General features: G+C 39.4%; 1 protein-coding gene across 1 annotated transcript in view; it reads right to left on the reverse strand.

Annotated features, from left to right (window-relative positions):
• CNTN1 (contactin 1) overlaps positions 1–15,754 on the reverse strand; it is an 82,209-nt gene extending 66,455 nt beyond the window's left edge. The window contains exon 1 of the mRNA XM_033161541.1: positions 15,364–15,754. The gene's annotated coding sequence lies outside the window, so the exon portion shown is untranslated. The remainder of the gene's footprint in view (positions 1–15,363) is intronic.
• Positions 15,755–17,063: the final 1,309 nt, after the last annotated feature.

Below are 17,063 nucleotides of genomic sequence, written 5' to 3' on the forward strand. Positions count from 1 at the left end.
ATCTCTTAAAAGTCTTGTTTACTTCAGTGGAAACAAATGGTGTTTCTGGAATACTATCAGGATTCTGTTTATCATAACAATGCAGAGCACTCTGAGTGAGAAGATTAACTACTTAATAATATCTCTGGAATTACAGTATAGCATCTACTTTAATAAACTAAACGGTAGAAAAAATAGGCTGATATAGAAAGTTATCAGATATTATTTATACTTTGTGTAAATAAAATATAAATGAACTACAGCAGGGTTATCCTGCTACAAAATTATTTGTGATGAATACAATCCACTTTTAAATTATGAAAGATGCACAAAAACTGATATCATCTCAGCTTCTTTTTTATTATATTGCGTAGTCATAATTGAAAGCATAATGATTATTTGCTCTGCACTTGTTTATGAACTACTGCTACTCAAATTACATTCTAAAAAAAAAAATCAACAAATATGCTCCTCAAAAATAAAAGCATTATGGAAGAAAATAATGTTTTCTGTTTCAATTAGATATTCCTTTAGCCTTTAATTATGCAAAGCAAAGCAATGGAATGTCAGGATCCCTTCCAGTTCTTTTCGTTATAAAAGGGCTCGGCTTATCTGTTAGTGGACTGTTCTACTCTGGTCTGTGTTTTTGCAACACTTTAGGATTACATTTGTTAAACTATGGAGAGTTTTGTAGGGGATCCTGCCTAGGGCTGAGTACTGGACTTAATGGCTTTCTGGACCAGAGTGTGCTGTTTGCTTAGTCCATTTGACTTCCAGAATACAAAGACAACTACATGCTTTAAGCATGTTTTGAATCCAGTCAGTGGAGTGTACAAATTATCCTTGCAAGTCTGAAAAGCAAAGATGCAACAAAAGGAGTAATGACGGCATAGCATTATCCCAGGATAGTCCTTATATAAACTTAGTGGCCACTGGATGTCACTGTAGCAAAGTAAGTACTGTATGCTTCAACACACACACACACACTAACTAGGCTTAAAAAGGTCCAAATAGCCAAGTTCTTGCTTTATTTCTTAAAAGTGGAGGTGGGGGATGTTCTAAGTCTCACCTCCGGAGACCAAAAAAAAAAAAAAGCATTTTCAGTCATATTTCCCATTTCCTCTCCCTTTGAGCACTGGAGGCAGGGGAAATTGGTTTCATAGGAGAAAATTGGTGGGTTTTCAGTATGGTTAATGTTGCCATCTCAAATTGGCTGTAGATTATTTATTACCTTCCACACATATGTCTCAAGGGGTGTATAATATACAACACTTTAAAATAGCACAGAAAACAACAACAAACTGAAATCTAAGTGCTATAAGATTAAGAACAGTGCCAATATATTGGGTCTAAAATACAAATAAGAAGCTACCGTATATTACAATTGCAACTGTAGATTTAATATTGGTTTCTGAATTCTCTTTGCCCAATAAGTAATCCTAATCTGAAGCATACAAAGTACTGAGATGAATTTATGTTCTAGTTCACAACAAGTTGGAAAACAGGGGTGTTGGGTTCCTATTGAGGCTATTCGGAGAGCTAACATGACAATGATGTGGGATTGGGGATTGGAATGATCATTTTGTGATATTATGGCAGCAAACAAAGCTGTATTGTAACTTTTGGGATTTTTTTAAAAAACAAGAATGAAATAAAAGAAATTAGGGGTGTCAGAAGTACTTAAATACCAACAACAGCTACTTTGTTGTTATAGATAATTCAGGACTTTGTGATGGTCCACAAGGCAGTCCATAAACAGCAAAAAGCTCTTTCTAAGGTAGGGAGACAGATGCTTCTCCCAACTGACAGTACTTTTTTCCTTTTTGTGTGGGAAAAAATATTTTCTTTCTTTGTTAAGCACAATATCATGCCCAGCCATTTCACGTTGTACAGCATGTGCGAGACAGAGCGGTAGAGAAGTACAATGCAAGGGCAAAACGTTAATATTTATCCGTAAGGCTATAATGCTATTTTGTAATCATACTTGCAAGCGGATAAGCTATTCGTCGTCTTTGTGACATAATGTATGTTAAATAACCAGAGATTAAAATCCAGGATATTTTGGTAAATATGTTCCTTGACTCTTATAATGCATTTAGTAACAGTAAACACTATATCAAAAGACAACTACATTTCACTTACAGTTCTGTGCACTATAACTGGAAATTGAGTCTCGGTGCAACCAGTGTGATGTAAAGCAAGTGTGTTCATAGCCAGTGTGCTACTTACAGCAGGGATGGGGAACTCCTGGAAGTTGTGATTTTAACTCCCATCATCCCCAGCTACCATGACCAATGGTCACGTATAATGGGCGCTATAGTCCAGCAATACCTGGGGGAAGTGTTATTTTTCTAGAAAAAGAGGTGCAGTAACTCACCTTTGTTCTCTTATAATGGCAATGGCACCCAGCTGAGAGGTGCCGGAACTGAGTTCTATGTATGGTTCAGTGTTTCGTGTTGCATATTCAGTCAATAGTTTTATATCCCTCCCATCCTTGAATAGGGGCTTGCAACAATAGTATGAAGGAAAAAAAAAACTATCACTACAATAAATTGTTAGTAGTAGTAGTAGTAGTAGTAGTAATAGACAACCGATGAGAGCTAGAAAATCATTGTAATAATGTGGCAAATAATAGTCATGTCTCCTTTCCTTGAGGGTTCTGGAGAAATTATTTTTGTCTCCTATGTTGCATTTTCCTGTTTGGAATGATCCTGCTGCCTGGTAGAGGGATTCAAGCACTCAAACCTCTGGCCAGTAGTGAGTAACCTAGTAAGGAAGTCTCTTGCATATGGTTAGGCCATATCAAGTCATGTGACAAGGCTTGAGCTCCTTGGAAAAGCTTCTGTGCTAGGCTTGCTTTGTAGCTCTGGGTGACAAAACAGAGTAAGCTTACTGCCATACGCTGACAAAAATGTCAGCTTCACTTTGTGTTCCAGTTTCGCTTTACCTTCCTGACACCTTACCAACTTGGTAGATTTTCTTACCCATAGCTGAAATTTTAAAATGCAGTACATGTCAATTGTCTGCTCTCCAGTTGCTAATGCAGCAAATCACAAGAGACACTATCTGAGCAATTAGCAATTAAAGGTAAAGGGACCCCTGACCGTTAGGTCCAGTCGCAGACAACTCTGGGGTTGTGGCGCTCATCTGGCTGGGGAGACCCGGCCAGATGGGCGGGGTATAAAAAATAAATTATTTATTATTATTATTATTATTATTATTATTATTATTATTATTGGCTAAGGGAGCCGGCGAACCAGAGCAGCGCATGGAAACGCTGTTTACCTTCCCACCGGAGAGGTACTTATTTATTTCCTTGCACTTTGATGTGCTTTCAAACTCCAGCACCTATATTATAGTCAAATGAAATTGTAAAAAAAAGCAATGCAGAAATGGTGGTGCTTCAACCACCACAAGTATATACAGTGGTACCCCTGGTTGAGAACGGGATCTGTTCCAGAGCCCCGTCCGTGACATGAAAAGCCCGTAACCTGAAGCGCCGAATCTGTGCATGTGTGCAGCACAATTCGGCGCTTCTGAGCATGCGTGAAGTGCGATTTAGCGCTTCTGTGCATGCGTGAATTGCCGAACCCAGAAGTAACCCGTTCCGGTACTTCCGGGTTCAGCGCGTTTGTATCCCGTGAAGAATGCAACCCGCAGCTATCGTAACATGAGGTACGACTGTATGGAAATCCCCACTTCGTTCACAATGGGACCTTTTGCAGACATGACATCTTGAAACCATCTCTACAACAGTGAACACGAGTCAGATTTACGAAACAGAAAAGTACTATCCAAAATATTGTCCTTCAGATTGCACTTCTGTGTTAGCTACCAAGCTGCATGCAAAAACTCCATTAAGTACAAAGTTGCAAGATAAAAGTTTATTCACAATGAGTACACATAGTGAAGTGACTACATCAACTGATGAAACTAAGATTTGGTCCTGTACAGTGACAGCATGAGAGACCACCAGCAAAAGATATGCAAGTTGTTCTGTACCTCCTAGAGGAGAGTATGGTACATACTGTAACAAATTGTTGTAATCATTTATCCAAATAGTTTTTGTTTTTAAAAAGATCCCAGTCATGCAGAGGTTAGCTTGAGGCTTTAACAGTACTCTGCATGCCTTTAGTCTTTTGCAGTATTCCTATTAGTAAGCTTTTGTACTCCAGAGGGCTACTGATGGGGGGGGGCAATGCCCACAAAAAAGGAGAAAAGGATGTGTTGTGAAGAAATTAAATGAAAAACATAAAAAATATTATTTGAGTTGAACTTGAATGCAATTCAACTGTAAGAGGTAAGCAATCACATATTGCCCTGCTTATTACTGTTTATTTTCTACTAGCTATTCGTTGTCCTATTATCATAATCTAAATGTGTTTCTCTGCCATAAAGTAATGCTGTTATTGATGCTTAATAAAGTTTAAATGACGTGTAAATTAGTTTTGCAGTGGTAACATAGATAGGTTACACAACCTTTAATTCACATGCCCTTTCATTCAGAAGACCTGGTGACAATCTGAAATTGTTGCCTGCATTGGCTCCCTATCTTTGCCATGCACAGGATCCAGCTACAGTGGAACCTTGGTTCTTGAACATTTAATCGAACATTTCAGCTCCCAAACGACAAAAACCCAGAAGTAAGTGTTTTCATATGTTTTCCGGAAGCCAAACATCCAATGCAGTTCTCGGCTATTGTTTCCAGGGTGCCTGCACCAATCAGAAGCTGTGCCTTGGTTTTTGAACGTTTCAGAAGTCAAACGGACTTCCGGAACAGATTACATTCGAGAACTAAGGTACCATTGTATTATTGTTTTGAATAGCATTACATTGTCTCACATAATTTCAGAGGGATCCAGAAGAAACTCTTTCTCATCTACATCCTTTTATGACCTGGATTAGTTGGAAAGGCCCACTGTTTGGGCCAGACTACTACTGGGAGAAAGAAAAACATTCTTTGACAGAACCACTATTTTATATAAAAGAAACTACCAAAGTCACATGGGGCCCCAAACACATGCAAGTCGTTCCCATGCCACTTTAGTTTACAAGTGAACTGGTTTGTCATTTACCATATATATTTTTTAGTAAAACACGACTCCTATTAATATGCTGCTGCTACCTCATCAACAACAGAATTCTAGTTTTAGATATAAAGTACATACATTTATCTCCCTGCCTACTCATTAGGTTTTTCCACCTTTCCTTTTTTAAAGAACAAAGCTAAAACATGCCAGCAATGTTTAGGTTTGTTTCACATTATGAAGAGAATTTCTGTGTGAGGTAAGCCTCGGGGGACTACTGACTTCAGTCTCAGTGATAGGTGCAGCCAAATGTGTAATGTACCACAAAGCAGCTTATGTGCTGTATTTTCACAAAAGACAGAAGCTGGTATGTAAAGTCAGTTTTGATAGGCAATTTCTTAGAAAGAATGACTCTGGCCAAGCAGAAAACATAAACAGAATATTCTAGCCAGAGCCAGTCTACAGATGAGGTGGGCTGGAGCAGCCACCTCAGGTGGTGGAAATGCAAGAGTTGGCTCCCTGCTCCCATCCCACTGCTTCTGCCACCACCCAAGAAGCTCCACTTTGCCACTGGTCTCCCCCCTCCCATAGGGGCCAAGGGAAACCAGGACCAAGGTTCTTTGAAATGCCCCCTTCTCACCGAGTTTTGTATTCCCTTGAAGGAAAGCCACTGCAGAGCTTCACATGCCCCCCATTTCAGGAGCGGCAGTAGGGTGTTTTGCCTCAGGTGCAAAAATGTCTTGAACTACCCCAGATCCTAGCCTCACCTTATATTGTTTATTCCCTTAACACACCCTCTTAAAACAGGGCATACTAATGGTTCCCTAAGACATAAAAACCAAGTAAAGTGGACCCGCAAAACCACAATGGTAACTTTAATAATAATAATAATAATAATAATAATAATAATAATAATAATAATGTTTATGTTAATAAAGTGTCAATTTTGGAGATCTAAAATGCAAAGGCACTGGCATTTTTAATTATGAATACAATCTTCAATCTGTTTAAATTGATAGGCTAATGAACTAAATCCTTGGTTGATTAAAACTGGTGGTAGCCATTTTTAACTGGTAAAAGGGAAAGAGGCAAGACTGCTTGATAAGGGCATATGCTTTATTATTCTGTGTAGTGTATCAGAAAATGAGAAAAGATTGCGCTCTCATCTAACAATGAATAGTAACAAATCTGACATTTCATGCTTCTTGAAATATTCTCAGAAAAGCACCTATACTGAGGTTTTGATAATATGCAAACTCATTTAAATTAGTTAAAGCAGCTGATTAAGTCTGTCATCAAATCAGTCAGGAATCTTATTATCAATGTGTGTTTTTTCCTGTCTTGAAATAATTTCTACTGTTTCATTCTTGGGCCATTATTATTTCAACAGCTTTACATCAGTACGTGCTATTTTTAAAAATCAAACTCCACTCTTAGCATCACAATAATTACACTAAATTTCAATAGCTTCTGATTAAAATCAGATTTCCATGCAGTAGAGTTTTTTGAGGTACAGATAACTTATTTACTGCTATGCCATCATGACAATTTAATGCTACATTTCCTCTTTGGAGAAAAATGAAGTGTTAGTAGATCAAACCACATTATTATCTGCTCTAGTAAAGCCTGTAGAATGGAAACAAAAATAAGACATGGATTCCTGTGAAGCATCTGAGTTGTGCTGAGATTTACAGGAAGAGAAGGCCATCAGGATTGTAATTAAATTAGGCTCTGATTTTAATAGCTGAACATACGTGGAGTTGTTATACAAGCACAGCCTAAATATATAACTTCCCTTTTTCTGACTGCCTTCCATTTTTAGCCACATTCACACCTAATGCTAAATCATCATTTAACACAGAATGCACAACTTGGGAAGATCCCGAGCAAAGTCTCAGGGTCTCGTCAACCCTCCCTGCTTTCCCCCACTGCTATATACATAGCTGCCAGCCCTCCCTCCTGTTTCCTAATGCTATAATAAGGAAATTTCCTGCAAAAGGGGGGGGGAGGCTGACAGCTATGGTCTTGTGGTCTATACTCTCACATGGCCAGACTCTACCAGTGCTTAGTTCACTTCTTCTTGCTGGAAGAGAAGGTACAGCTACTTGAGGCCTGCCTATTCACACTTAACTTGAAGTTAAGGATAAATGCCACTGGGTGACAGAGGAAAGGAGCGACTGCCTCTGTCTTCACCCAAAAGGAAAGCTGTGCCTAACCTGGTCATAACAGAAGAAATGGCGTCAGAAGGGAGCTGCAGCCCAAGACAGGAAAAGAGCTGGTAAGGGAATGAGCGTTCCCCACATCAAACGGGGTGTGCATGTTGCGGGGTTGCGGGGAGGCCCGTGGAATCACTGTGGCAGCTCCTGACAGTTGGTCTGGCTTCACCTTCCCAGGTTGGGATACCTGTGGACTCCACCTACTCGAGCAGCCGCCTAGCTACTTTAAATGAATTCAGATATCCAGGGCCTGATAAGCTGTACCAAGGGTACTAAAGGATCTTGCAGATGTAATCTCAAAGCCTCTGTCTATAATCTTTGATAATTCTTGGAAAACAGGTGAGGTCCCTGTGGACTGGAGACAGGCAAATGTTTTCCCCATCTTCAAAAGGGAGGGAGAAGAAGACCCGGATAACTCCCAACTGGTCAGTTTGATGTCAATACCAGGAAAGGTCCTAGGGCAGATAATAAAATAGTTGGTCTGTGAACACTTAGAAAAGGATGCTGTGGTTATTAAGACCCAGCATGGGAAACAAGGGGTGAGGTGATCCCCTGGGTCTGTTACACTATTTTAGAATATCTCAGGAGTGGGATGGCTAAGAGAGTAGGTAACTGAGGAAAAGTGCCCCTCACTCATGAACCAGGGTATTAATCTGTGAAGAAAGCTGTGTTGTGTTAAAAGTATTTAACTGTCATAACTAAGTAACAGAAGCTGAAGCATAACAACTAATTTTGAGTAAAGAGAGGTTGAGAGAAGCCATGACTATAACACTGTGCCCAAGCCTGAAACATCTTACAGTGAGTTAAAGTAAGTTAACTTCTACCCGAAAGAACACATTTCCTGACACACTTTGTTTCACAAACTTCTTTTTGTTTAATAATACTTTTCTTGTTTTTCGATCACTTTCTGCCTGAGACTCTAATCAGTACATTTTTGCTCACACAAGTCCCCCACATGATAGCTCATGGTAAATTGTGATACTTGGTGTAATTGGCGTGCAGTGAGGTGTGTGCACTATAATTAATTGGGGCCAGGTAGCGGGGTGAGTCCACCACACTATTAATTGGTGGTAAGTGGTGGGTCCACTACAGGGGGTCTGAACTGGCAGCACCAACTCAGAAAGAGTTCTTGGAGCCATGGTTGGATAGCTGAATGAAACCATAAACTCCAAGTGTTGTGATTTCCATGCTAGTGGAAAAATTCTTCTTATGGGTCTAACCTTGCTCTTCTGCCAAGCACATTGGTCAAAAAAAGAGCACGAGGCATACAGAATGCAAACTTGCTTCTTACAACAGTTTTTACATTCTTAAAATCCAAACAATACAGTATCTTCAAGAACATGAAAAGTCAGCATTAAACAGCAACTAGGAAACTCCTTACTGGCCTTGGCACCATTCTGGACAGTTCCTGATTATTACAAATCTGAGATAACCCAGAAATGTTATACATTTACAGTGCTATAGGGATCGAGTAAAAGTAGCCTTTGTCAGGTGTATGAGATTGCAACAGATGCTGCATGAAGAAAATATTGTGAAAAGTCACCTTGAAAAGCACTGAAACACAGCATTTATCTTAAGGAGGGAGGGTAAATGAGGGAACGAGATGACGTTTGCTGCACACAGAGAGGAATGGTTGGAAGAATGTTCTTTTTATGCTTGTCTCTATTTTTAAACTCATACAGAATTGCCATTTTTAACTCACCCATCTTTAGGGTGGGTGAGCAGGTTTTAGCAGGCTTTTACTTTACTTATTTAAATTGGCACATGCAACAGATTAGTCCTCATTCAGTCACTGAAAAGCAGCAACTATGTCAGAGATTGAAGATTAAGTTATTTGTAAGTGTCAATCCTGAAGATATCAGCACGTGAAAAGTTAAAAGAAAGGGCACCCTGGCTTAATTGCTCTAGGGTAACACTTTATGCTTCTAATTTTTCTCACATTGGTTTTGGGAGCAACTCTGACTCTGATGACAGTAATCTTGATTTTTCAGCTCAGGCTTGATGCCAGTTTGTCAACAGATTATTTCTGGCTGCCATCATCATTCAGATAGGCCCTTCCTACAGGAATGATAAGAAAATTATTTTCTTTGCCATATGGACTAGTATTATCTCAGACACCCCTAGCCTTCCCTTCAATGCAAAGTGAAGGAATGCTAATTAAACACTCCAGGTGTAAATTAATGCACCCTTGATGTTTTATTTTTACATTTTCACTCAGGCATAAAATAACGAGCCATGTTTTCTTCATTCAGAAGAATCAAGACTTTCAATCTAATTCCTATGCAAATGTGATGTCGCATTGGAATGAGTCCTTCACCATTTCTAAATTCTGAAACATGAATATTCTGAATACTCAGAGAGTTGCATCTGAACCACCTTCTTTGCTACATCCCCAAATGAATAGCTTATTTGGGAAATGCCTGCAGGTGCAACTGCCTAATCTCCACAAGTTTTAATTTTTGGCTATATTGCAGGTTCCTCTTGCGAAATGCAGCATCACAGCATGAACATTCCACTTTTAGCAACACTAATGAACTGTAAAAAAAAAAAAAACCCCACACATAATACATACAATTATATGCAAGGGATTAAGGCATGACTTCTTACTTAGTATTCATTACATATAATGAGGGAGCCTTAAATAATCTAAGATTAATTTACCCCATGAAAACCTAATTTCTAAAGAAAAGTAGCACATGATCATTATTAAAACCAAAAGCATTTCATTACATTCTAAGCATAGTAAGTGGACACAATTTAAATTGTGTTATCTGATTTAAGGTAGGAAATGAAGTGCACATCGAAGATTAGACCTCTATGTGTTGCAGTGTTTGAGCAGGGATATGATATGAGCTGTATAGACACCAGGACTCCTAGATGGTGTTTGGCAGGATGATTGGGAAGGGAAAATAAAGTTAGCATTCAGGGCTGAAGGCAGCCCTGTTTAGGGAAGTTTTTAATGTTTAATGCTGTACTGTGTTTTTAATATTCGGTTGGGAGCAGCCCAGAGTGGCTGGGGAAACCCAACCAGATGGGCAGGGTATAAATAATAAATTATCATCATTATTATAATTTCAGGCCAGCTTTATTTATTTGATTTTTAAACCTACTAGTCACTCTTCATCCAAAGTGTCTATAAGCAACTTACATGGGGGGAAATATATAAATAAATATAGTACCATAAGCAGGGCCGGCACGTCCATTAAGGTGAACTAGGCAATTGCCTAGGGCGCCAAAATGGAGGGGGCGCTGGCCAGGCTTGGGCGGGACGGGCTAGCAGCAGCTTCTCTGCTACAGCGGAGAAACTTCTGCTTGCCTCTCCACCACCCCCACCTCCCACTAAAGCAGGCTTTGGTGGGGGGTGGGGGCGCCAGAAGGTGGTCACGTCTAGGGCACAAGAAGCCCTAGCACCAGTCCTGACCATAAGGTAAGGGGAAAGCTATATACAACATTCATATTCCTTACAACCTATTGGAAAACAGAAACAAAAAAACATCTCCCACATTAGAGTGATAGAAAACATTAGCAGCACACTAACAATAAACAAAACAATACTCCCACCCAATAACCAGCAGATAAAAATAGAAACCCAACAGCAATACTCCCCTACCTAGCACAATAATCATTCACACCAGCATGTCAAATTTTATTTATTGCAGTATTCCTAAACCACCAAGTCAATGAAAAAAATGTAATGGCAGTGTACAATGTAAGCATTAAAAGATCATAAAAATGACCAGCAGTGAATTAAACTATGTCATTGTTTAAAACCACAAGGGAGTTAAAAGAAAAGCACTATGTTTGTTTTAATATTATTTCCATCAAAGGAGTCCAATACTAGGAGAAGCTAAACCCCAACTGTTGTTTCACTATAATTCCCATCACCCCTGACCAATAGAGATGTTGGCTGGGGGTGGTAAGAGCTGAATCCATGGACATCTGTTTCCTTGTCCCTGCTATATGAAATGGTTTGCCTCTCTCACAATGGAGACTTGGATCCAAGAGGAGGTCTTGAGCCAGTAGCTTACTGCTCAGAATCTTGTATTTAGTTATTTATTTAAAATCTAATAAATAAATAAATGTATGTTTCATTCTAACACTGTGCCTCATTGGCACTAGTATATCTAACAAAAATCTTAACAAAATCTGGATACCCAACAGAAATACAGAGTTGTTGTTTTTGCATTAAAAAAATGCAACTAACAGTAGCACCATTTTCTATCGTGATAATGAGCTTGCAGGCCCCGCTAACTTTCAGGCCCAGGAAAAGTGTCTCTTCACCCCCTGCAGATTTATCCACAACAGAGTCTCCATAAACTCCCATTTAGATACTTCATTTTTGTTCTGACTTGTAGAAGCCAGTTGGTCCAAAACCTGTTGGACTTGTGCCCACCATCTGCTGTTGATACTACATGACCACACTTCAACCAGTGTGATCAGCAGAGTATGCACGGCTCTAGCTGAAGTTTTTCTGCTTTCCAGTAGTTTAAGTTCCCAGTTCAGAAAACTCTTTTCCTACTCAGTTCACTTTAGAGTATAAGGCATTCATTGTCTCATGGCACAAGACAAGCAAAAACACACTAGGTACATAAACTTTAAGAGATGCTGGTACATCATGAACTTATCTGCAATAATACAGTTCTTCTGGTCTTAGAAGTAAACCTTGTAAAGATACATGCAGCCTTGGTTTTATATTTGCCTCTGCACATACACATATTCCTCAGAGAAAGGGATGGTAGATGAGACATTTAGCTAGCGTGCTAACTCTAAACAGAATCGAGATGTGGGGTATGGGCTGCTCAAGGCATGGACCAAGCAGTATCTTTCTTTTCCTGAAATAGTTTCTGGTTATTCTGCTTCAGTTTGGCAGCAAAAAGGATTACAGGCACACAACATCACCAAGAAATGGGAATTGTATGTTCAGATGGTTTCTGAATTTGTCTTCGTCAGGGGAAAATCTGGTCATCCATCGCACACAGCTAGTATCTGCTCAGGCCCTTCCTACCGACATATTTTCACTCATGCCCATTGTGTTGGCCAAGTATCTTGCAATATGCCCCCAATTTCCTACATGTCATTTCCTGATAGGCTGCCCAGCTAGGAAACCTTTAAGTATGGGCCACACTTTAGCTATTACCTATGGTTTTTATTACCTCCCCTTGGAAAACACTGTAGAAAATAAAACTGCATTATGACCCAGAACTGTCTGTTTTTTGCCCCAAAAGCAAGTCTGTGGGGGGAAAGATGACAAAAGCAGCAAACAGTTTAATATGTTCTCCTTTGTTTACTATTATTGTGTAAGCACTGTGTAGTCATGTTACTTTAATTTGCCCAACAGGATGATGTCTTTTCACTTAACATTTGGAGATAACACAGCCAGGGGAGTGTTAGAAACCACTGCTTTTAATTTAAGATACTATTTAAGCTGGTGAGAATTTCTTGGGCTTACCTTCTTCCACACATTTCTCCCCTGCTCCCTTTCTCTGTAAACAATTCTCATTTCACTGCAAGAGCTGCTGAATAATATATTGCCAGCAGGGAAGCAAGCATTGCCTAAAATGATCTCAGTGACTCAGCATAGAAGAGGCCTTCAAAACACAAGCAAGTATTTCTTTTTCACAAAAGCTGCATGTCACCAACCTCTCAACTGGTTCAAAAACCCAATGTGGAAAAGAGACAAATGAACACATTATCTAAAGGTTATATTCATCAATATGGCCAAGTTGCGATATTAATTAAAGCAAGGCAGAACAAGTCCCAGACTTGGATTCTCTTACATAATCCTGGCTGCAACTACCATAAAGCCATTGCCCTGCTTATTCGGGAATATGTAGGGCATAACATGATGTGAAATATTAATTTTTTATGGAGAAATTCTCCATAAAACATAGTAATTAATAAAAAATATATAATCTGTATTTCTACGGATCTGTATGTAGCTTACCCCTGGAATCTTCTTAATGTCAAGCATAGCTTTAGAACATGTGAATTAAAAGAAGAGAGTGCTCCAGAGCATGTGCAACAAAGTGCAGGAGATGACTCAAGCAGGAATCAGAGTTTTTATCAGAAGAAGGTGGAGGTAGAGGAGAAAGGATGTAGTTCTGCTATCTTCTTAATGGGAGAAGAGCTCTACTTGGCAAGAAACTTCATATGGGGCAGGGTGGAGTGGGTTGGGAGAAAGATCTGCCAAAGATAAACCCAAAGAAGAGTGGACAGCAGCATTGCTGTTAATAGAAAATGATCAATGTTGAACATACTGGGTTTGAGGCAGCAGTGAAATATGAGACAAGTAGTTGGATATGTAGAACTGGATAATGGGAGGATTTGGGAGTTGAGAGACAGAACCAAATGTCATTAGCATGTAGGCAACACTGAAAGCCCTGGGATTTGAATATTATTCTTATTTATTAAATTAGATATCAGGGCGGTTCACAATTTAAAATTGATAAGGTCACCCAGTGACAATGTGTAGAGTAGAGGCAAACAAAGCAAGAGAGAGATGATCAACATCAATTCCCCCTATGGAATCACTGAATAAGTGATCATACTGGCAGGCAGAGTATTAGTTAAGGACACAAATACTGAAATCTAGGGCATGAAAGGAATTGAGCAGGTGAGAGTCATCAGTTGTATCAAAGGTGGTAGAGAGGTCAAGGATGATGGAGGCAGGGTAGATGCTTTTGGATGAGGAAATAGAGGTTCTTATGAATAACTTCCACTGGAGTGCAGAAGTAGAAACCATGTTGGATAAACTGGGAAAGAGAAAGTCAGCGGAGCAGAAATTAAAAAAAAAAAGCATCCTCCAGGAATTTGAAGGCAACAGGTAGAGGAGAAAACAGGCAGAAGTTGAAGATGCAGGGTGATTTTTAATTTCTCAATGGATTTAAAGCATTTTTTTATTATGAGTGAAATAATGGTGCATTTGCATACATTTAGGGAAGAGCTAGATGAGAGTTTTGATTTGTGATGTGGATAGGAATAATAATGACACAGCTAATGCCAACCAGGAGATGGGATAAGACAGGTTCTTGTTTTGTTGCCACCACTTTGGGAGGTGACAAATTTTGAAGCGGACTATAAATTCTTAAATAAATATAATTTATTATTCAAACCCAATGACCAGGTATCTAGCAACAGTGTCAACAAACACCCCAGTAATTCAGATCACACAACAGAAAATACACAAATTTATTAGTTGTCATAATAGCCTTTAAAAAAAACAAACCTAACTACATGTCAAGATAGGTAACATTTCCATCTTTTAAATGGTAAATACATATTTCTATGCATGATGAATTATTGAGTATTGAAATATCAGTCTAGGTCATTCCCATGCTAATCAATTATATATAAATGAATGGTTTTGAACAATGCAGCTGCCTTTTAATAGTTGTTATAAACGGCAATATAAATGGATATATGAATTATTCCCATCTACTAGCAAACACACCACATCACTGTGTTATAATTGTCATAAGTGCTATTGTCATGCAATACTGTACCAGACAATTTCACATCTATTTCATATTTCTTCCAAAGAATGCAAAGAATCAAACAGAAAGAGATATATCATGCTTTAAAATCACCAGTCAAAGCTATTTATTCTGAACCAGTTCAAACATATGCGTTCCTTTCATGCTATTCTGTTCAGACTTTTAGCCAGTTTGAACATCATTGCAAGCCATTTTGACAGCAAAGCTCACCTAGTGTCTACACTAAAAGCATAAAATACAGGCACGGCTACTGAAATCATGATATGCCAATGTCATTATCCTGCATGGGCTGGTGATGAGTAGATCATTTTTCCCTATTGATTTTGCTCTACAGGACTGCCCCTCCCCATGATACAGTCATCAACAGCAAACACAGACTGACCATAAACACGTATTTTAGAAAGAAAGAGGCAGATTGCCACACTACAGTCACCATTCAGAAGCCTATAGCATAATAAGCCATTTTCAGAAAGTAACTCAGTCCTTCACATTCACAAACAATAGCTGTCTGAAAAACCTGACTCTGCATTCTGATACAGAGATCTGATCTGAAAGAGCGTTGCAAACCCTGCATCACCACAAGCCAGTATCGGCACATTCTACCTTTCTAAATTGTCATCTTTTGTATTGAATATATATATATATTACCTTAGATGAAGACTTCCCTTTTGCCTTTTTGTCCATCACAAGTATCTCAAGTTTATATTTTTAAATGCACACACATGGGTTGCACCAATAAACTTCAAGCATCCTCTCCTGCGGCAGAAAGCATATTAAAAAGAGAGAGGGAGAGAGAGGAGATTTCAAGCTGTGACCTCAGAGCAAAGCACAGCCGTTATCTCTCCGCCAACCTTCTGTAGAAAACAGACGAGACAGCAGGGAAACTGGCTTTCTTGATGGCTGCAACACTTTCAAATCAAGCATTCTGCGCACTGTAAGCTCAAGGATTTATATCTTCTTAAACAGGCTGGTCCCACATAGCCTTGCCCTGTGCTCCTGGCAATATGAAGCATTTCACTGCAGTCACTTTCTGGAAAAAGATCATCCCATCATGTTGAGATCTTTGCCTCTCAATACAGAGACTAAAACAATGGGCACAATATGCATAATACGCTCACTAAAATATCCGGTGCACTTCCTGCAGGGAGCATTGCAGCCAGTAATGGGAATATATTGATCAGCTCACTAAAATAATCAAGATGAGGCACTGACTCACTGCAGCAAACAGTTGTTCCACCCAGACTCAGATGCAGATCCAGTTTTCTATCCCTTCTGCATCCTTATGGAAATGAGAGGCCAACATGCATGGAATGGTATGTTTATCTTTTCGCCTCACCATCTGGGATCTATTACTCTCTCTTTTGGAGGAAAAAATGCTGATCAACTGCTTTCTGCTGCCCCCACTTTGTTTATTCCAAGTACTGACTAGTTGTTCACTCTAAATTACACAAGATATATGTATGATTCAATTAATGAAAGCCTCACAGTTTAACATGTTGTGTTAAGGGCTTTCCATGTTCACTCATGCTTCAGAATTACAGCTGTTAAGGGCCATGACCATAATAGAAGCATTATGCAGGTAATATAGGTATGGCATAGTTGGTATGGAATACAGTGGTACCTCGGGTTATGGACTTAATTTGTTCCAGAGGTCCGTTCTTAACTCGAAACCATTCTTAACCTGAGGCGCGCTTTCACTAATGGGGCCTCCTGCTGCCACTGGCACGCGATTTCCGTTCTCATCCTGGGGCAGAGTTCTCAACCCGAGGTACTACTTCCGGGTTAGCGGAGTTTGTAACCTGAAGCGTTTGTAACCCAAAGCATTTGTAACCCGAGGTACCACTGCATTGGTATGGCATGTTGTTAGATCCAACTTTTCTGCTGAGTGATGGACCTAAATTCCAAATTTGTTCAGTCACTTAAACAGCCACAGAATATTAACAGAAGCTATCATTTCTAACCATAGGCTAGAGTCGAAACAAAATAGGAAATTCTTTCCAGTAGCACCTTAGAGACCAACTGAGTTTGTTCTTGGTATGAGCTTTCGTGTGCATGCACACTTCTTCATGCACACGAAAGCTCATACCAAGAACAAACTCAGTTGGTCTCTAAGTTGCTACTGGAAAGAATTTCCTATTTTGTTTCGACTATGGCAGACCAACACGGCTACCCACCTGTAACATAGGCTAGAGAATCACCTCCTCTCCTCCATGTTTCTGATCATAAAGATGGAATGCAATTCGTCCAATTTGTCCTTAACATAGGCCAAAGACTGTGGCCCCATAATTCCCTTGTCCAATGTCACAGCATAGCAGCCTCCAGGAATCACAAAACATAGTCATAAACAT

The sequence above is a fragment of the Lacerta agilis genome, chromosome 10, assembly GCF_009819535.1.
Source record: "Lacerta agilis isolate rLacAgi1 chromosome 10, rLacAgi1.pri, whole genome shotgun sequence".
Lineage (NCBI taxonomy): Eukaryota > Metazoa > Chordata > Lepidosauria > Squamata > Lacertidae > Lacerta > Lacerta agilis.